The following is a 5,956-nucleotide window of genomic DNA, read 5'->3' on the forward strand; positions in this document are numbered from 1 at the left end:
CCTTGAAAACAGCAGTCGCTATAAGTAAATCTCTCAAACAAGAAGAAGTTCAGTAGCAGAGACAAAAAGTGGTCAATGTCCAGATTTACATACTATAATTGTCCGTGTACACTTACATTCTATACTTTAATATTTGAAATGTTGAATAGAAAATTATGGATTCACTATAATTTGAAATGCGAAATTGTATATTCATGAGATTATCAATCAATATGCAAATGGACATTCAAAAATGTACATCTAGATATTGAGCACTAATTGATGGAAGAATCAAATTATGTCAATCCCAATGTCATTTTGGTTGGCTTATGTGTCATGGAATACAGGTCCAACTCGCCATGTGTTTCTAATTTCACAAATTAATAAGGTTGTCGGGATTCGAACTCTCGACCATTTAGTCCAAGCATATGTACTATGTTATGGAACTAATTAAGGTAAAAGCTCAAGCTCTGATATTATGCACTTGCTTAATTGGTGGCTTTATTTATAATCATACCAACCGTTGAACCTTATTATTGCTTGTGGTGTGCAAGGTAGATATATTAGATAAATCATCATAGTCCAGCAAGCCAGCAGTTGGATCAGATGCAGACCTTGACGTGCTTCTTTTTTAGTACATGGACAGTAATAATAATGTTAGAGAACAGATTCATAACGGGGTTATTTTGGACAATAATAAGTGGACTAAACCTTTACAGGTGTATGTTAGGAGGAAGAAGGGACATGAAAAAAGGGCACATGAGAGAGTTAGTTACTATAAGGGTATTTGGGGAATGAGTTAGTTAGTGTGTGCTGGGAGATGAGTACATTCTTCTATTATATACTTTAAGGGAAAAAGGTATGAGGCATGCATTTTTGAGATGTTTACTTCTGCTGTACCAGGGCTCTCCCATTTGTGGGAAGAGAGGGTTAGTATTACTTGTATTTCTCTTTCTCTGGAATTAATAATATTCATACACTCAGTTCTCTATTTTATTGTGTTGAAAGATAGAAAATATACTTACCTGAATATCCGCATCAAATAATAGTAATAACTCAATATGACAGAATGTTCAAAGTTCATAAAAAACAAAATTACAAATCTCCTTAGAGTACAACTAAAAATAAATATGACTTATGAAGTGAAGATTGCAGCAGGCAAACAATTATAATAAGGCGCTTCTTGCTTGTGAATTGAGAACCTCCAAAAAATTGAAATGAACCTCTTGTTTCTCTTACAAATCTAATTGGTTGTATACATGTACATTGTATACTTTAATATTAAAAAAAATGGTTCTACAGAACAGAAAATTATGGATTCACCATAATTTTTATGTCTTTTGCTTCTGGAAATGTATATTCATGAACTTGATGAAGATCATTAATCAATTTGTAAATGGACATTCAAAAATTTACATCTATATATTGAGCTGATTGATTGAAGAATGCGAACTATGTCAATCCAAATGTTATTTTGGTTGGCTTCTTATGCACTTGTTTAATTGGTGGCTTCTTATGTGCTTATTATTGGTCGTGGTGTGCAAGCTTGATATATTAGATACATCATAACATGCTTGCAAGCCAACAGTTGGAGAAGAGGCAGACCTTGACCAGCTTCTATTTTTTACCACCAGTTCTTTTTCCCTTTCCCTGCATTTTTCTTTTTCCCCTCATTGTTTGTGTATAATTTCCGTAAATTATGAAGATCACGAAACACATATACCTGAGAATTGTAACAGATATTATTGAATCATTCTTTTCAAAGTATTAAAGTATAGAAGCCATTACATTGGAAGTTCATCCTTGCCAAATTTTAAATGCAACTTAACGATACAATGAACCAATACAAAAACTCATATCTTATAGAATGATTTTTTTTCCACCTAAATTGTAAACTGTTAAGAAAACAAATATCATTTAATTATGCAATTAAGAACACAATGAGCCGATTTGAAAACTTCATATTTTTCCCTTTAAATAAGCAGATTTAACAAGGAACATACACAGGTTAACAATAACAAGAGATTTGTTATACACAACCTCAACTTACTTGCAATAATAAGGGAGTTAATTCGCCGACGACATTTTGCAATCATTACTAGAATATCCATTCTTTTGATGAGTTGTACGAGTGAGCAGAACATCATCTAGACATGGATTTTCTTCAAAAAAATTTACCATTGTTCTTCCTGTACAAAACTAAAATTATCATATGAAACTAAGTTAAAATTAACACTCTTTTCCATTAAAATCACTGCATGAATCATAATTAGCACATCTAGAGTTTTGGGGGATGGCAAGATCTATTCAGATTTCTGAATCATTGGTTTTCCTTCGCCAAATTAGTTTCTAATGATTCTCATCCGCTGAACTTGTTAAGATTTCTTTTAATTTCTTAAACATTGCAAGCTTAGTATATTCAGATTGATTTTATTCATATATATAAAGATCTGGTAAGAATATATTGTAGATTTGTACATATTGATTTTACCTTAAACATTCCAAACCAGATCTATTCAGATTTGCCAATTTGTTGTCATAAAAAAAAAAAAAGACAAGTTCACAATAGCTTACCTTCCTTGCTAGCCTGAACAACCATCATTACATCTCTCTCTTCAGTTGGCGTGTGAAGGTAGTGAGAGCTCTCTTGTGTGTTTCTTTATCAAGTATTTTCTGATATGCAGTATGTGATAATTGGAGCAGTTCTTTGTCTAGCTTCACAGCTTAATTCCAAGTAGTCTTTTTGCTGAACTGATATCTGATAAAATACAATACTCAAAATTAGATGGGTCTAAATATATTACGTTCATAAAATGTCCTCCAATCGGAAGTAATTATGAGAAGAAAATCAAAGATGAAGAGAAGAGACTGACCTGATCCTATTTGGAAAGACAATTTGGAAAAGATGAGAAGCTCTATCACACTAGTTTTCAAAGACACCGAAAGTGAAGACTGGAGAGTGCGAATTTATAGAGCTCCAATTAGGGTTTGATGGAATCAGTTAAGAGAGACAAGGCAAAAGGCCAAAACCCATATTCTATTGGGCTTTATATAAAAAGAATCCAAATTTACACGCAAATTCAAATTTGAAAAATTATCTACAAATTTATCGATTACTATTTTGAGTTATATCAAACCTCAAAATACTATAGCAGTTAAAGAAAAAATGGCTTCCGCCTACCTTTTACAATTTAATTACTTAAAAATTACTTGACATTTGTAAGAAAAATTTTAATACTTTTGACATATTAAAAATTAAACTACCAACCTTAATAAATCCAAAATATTGTTATCATAACTGATTTTCATGTAAACAACCCTTATTTGTTTTGATTCTTTCAAAAAAAAAGTTAATAAAAAATTAAAGGAGCTGAAATTCTTTTAAAAAAAACCTATATTGCACGGAAACAAAAACTGAAACGGAAACGGACGATACTGGAAAACGTAATGTTTGGAAAACATAGGAAACGGTAAAGTAGGGGAACTTGTAAATATTAAAAATATAAGACATATTTATAAATATTAAAAAATATAATAATACATTAAATAAAAACATGATTGAAGAACAAGATGAAGAAAGTCCAAGCTCAATTAATATTCAAAAGACAAGCATTATAGGAGAAAGAAATATGGATAATTTCTTTAAATTGAAGGATGCAAGGAAGTAATTATCTCTCAAATAGAAAGTTTCAATTTTACTAATCTTAGATTGAGCACGAACTGCAAAATAGAAAGTTTGAATTTCCAAAATATTAATAGAAATAGGTAGGGAAAACAGTTTTTATGCGTTTCATATTTTTGGTAATTACGGAAACGTGCGCAGAAATGTTTCGTATCAGTTTCTGAGAGTTTTCGTTTCCCACATCTGCCGGAAATGGGGGAACGCTTGTCATGAAGAGTTTCCGTGCATTATAGAAAAAAAGTAAGCTGAAATTAATAATATGAAATCATAATTAGTTTCGAACGTTTAAATTTATTATTTTGCAAATTGTTAGGTTTACGATGTATATAAAAGAGAACTAATTATGTTTAAAAAAACTAACTAATTTATTTAGCCCTATCATTATTGGTTAGGAGCAAATTAACACATATTTTTCAAAATCATCCCACTAACTAAGGATATTCTAGCAATTATTGCACAACGTGAATAAACTCCTTTCTCAGACTGCAAATAATGTCTATTGACACCTAGAACATTCTCAGACAGCAAGGGAACTTTTCAACACGACCTCACATGATTGAGGATCAAAATTGCTGATGAACAGATGCAAATGCACAGTGGGGAATACATGATTACTCGGTTGGGGGCCGATTTTATAGATGTGTTTGCAAAAAAAAAAAGAATTAATTGTTAAATCAAATTTTTTTATTTTTTTTGTACATACGTGTCTTATCATTTGAGTTGTCAAAAACCAATTTTAAGTATTACTGTACAATTTCTAAAAATAAGTTAGATTTTGTTTAAGATTCCTAACATCTAAAAAAATGAATTTAGGGAAGGCCCAATAGGTAAAAAAATAAAAAAAATTGATTCGAGAGGGTCTACTAGGCAAAAAAAAAAGGTAATAATTTGGCTTTAAGTAGGAGACCTAACCGGAAAAAAAAATTAGAAATTTGGATTTACGGCCTAACAGACAAAAAAATAATAGAAATTTAGATTTAAAAAGGTCTAATAGAGCAAAAAAAAATTAGAATTTTAAGTTTAGGAGTGCCTAATAGGCCAAAATATTAAAATTTTGAACTTTGGACAAGCCTAACACTTAATGGGTCATCTTAGGGGAAGACTAATTCAACACTCCAATAATTTTTTTTTTTTTTCAGAAATGGGGACCGAAACTAGCCCAGGTCAAAATGGTTTCGGCGGGCTGCGGGGCCAGGGCCCATGCCCTCTGTCTATGCCCCTCCAAGTGCATGTGAACTCCTCCAAGTTTGAAATGCTAATTACTGGGTGATAATTGGAGATGTATTTCATGTTGCTGAGACTACCAAAAGCAGATTGCCAGTTTTCGGGTATGGATTGTCGCGAGCAGAAAATTCCTTTTGAACCAGCTGATGGCAACCATAAACCGGCCGCCGCAATATGAAAAAGGCGGCCACTGAAGCAACGAAAATGATGGTATCTTTTTTGGTGAGCAAGTTACCTCTTAATTCGCAATCATGCGAGGGCCATGTAATCTGAATTAAATTTCCTATGGAAGCAAAGCTGCACAACCACTTTAGCTTATCTGCAACATTCTACACTTGAAAAATCATGATTACAACAATAAAAAATATGAAAAGGAAGGGTGGATTGTCGACTTTGCTGTGAAACAAATCCTCAAACAAATTCAAACACTAATTATATATACAACCCTGATAATTGAGTGGTCATCCTTTATTTCAATACATCATATCCTACACCATTTATTTTTGGCTTAATACATCATTTGTTCTCTGAACTTGCTCAAAAAGCTTAATTGGCCCCTTGAATTTTTAAAGTGTTGTGATAGCACTTTTAACTTGTATAAAATGTTGAGTTAGCATCCTGAATTTGCCTAAAATGTAATTAATTGATCACTCAGTCGTAAAAAAGTAAGTTAGATACTAAAGATGTATGGAAGTCGTCTTGAAAAAAGCACAACAGCCAAGATCGGGACAGAAAACTGTTTTTAGATCAGTATGAGCAAGATATACAAGTTTAAGCAAATGGTGAAAGCCCAAATACATAGATCACAATTTCGAATTCCATTAATTAGAGACAAAAATGTGAAACTAATTTGTCTGAATATCTGTTGAGGTGCAGACTAAATTGGTTTAATGTGAAACTAAAATATGGCATTTCGAATTCCATATAATGATAACTCAAGTCACCTCCCCATGCCTTTTCGGTTCCAGACCCATCACCTATCAACTTTACCAATAAACAAAACATATGTTAGAACGTCTTATGCATCCATCATTACAGATAATTAGAGACAATCCAACTGCAGCGACAAGT

General features: G+C 32.1%; 1 long non-coding RNA gene across 1 annotated transcript; it reads right to left on the reverse strand.

Annotated features, from left to right (window-relative positions):
• Positions 1 to 1,929: 1,929 nt before the first annotated feature.
• On the reverse strand, positions 1,930 to 2,908 carry LOC136225952 (uncharacterized). Its single transcript, XR_010687399.1, has 3 exons — positions 2,853 to 2,908; positions 2,554 to 2,737; positions 1,930 to 2,178 (listed from the first exon to the last, which is right to left on the reverse strand). It is a non-coding gene; the product is annotated as an uncharacterized lncRNA (long non-coding RNA).
• Between the last annotated feature and the right edge of the window lie 3,048 nt (positions 2,909 to 5,956).

This window comes from Euphorbia lathyris, chromosome 4 (genome assembly GCF_963576675.1).
Source record: "Euphorbia lathyris chromosome 4, ddEupLath1.1, whole genome shotgun sequence".
Lineage (NCBI taxonomy): Eukaryota > Viridiplantae > Streptophyta > Magnoliopsida > Malpighiales > Euphorbiaceae > Euphorbia > Euphorbia lathyris.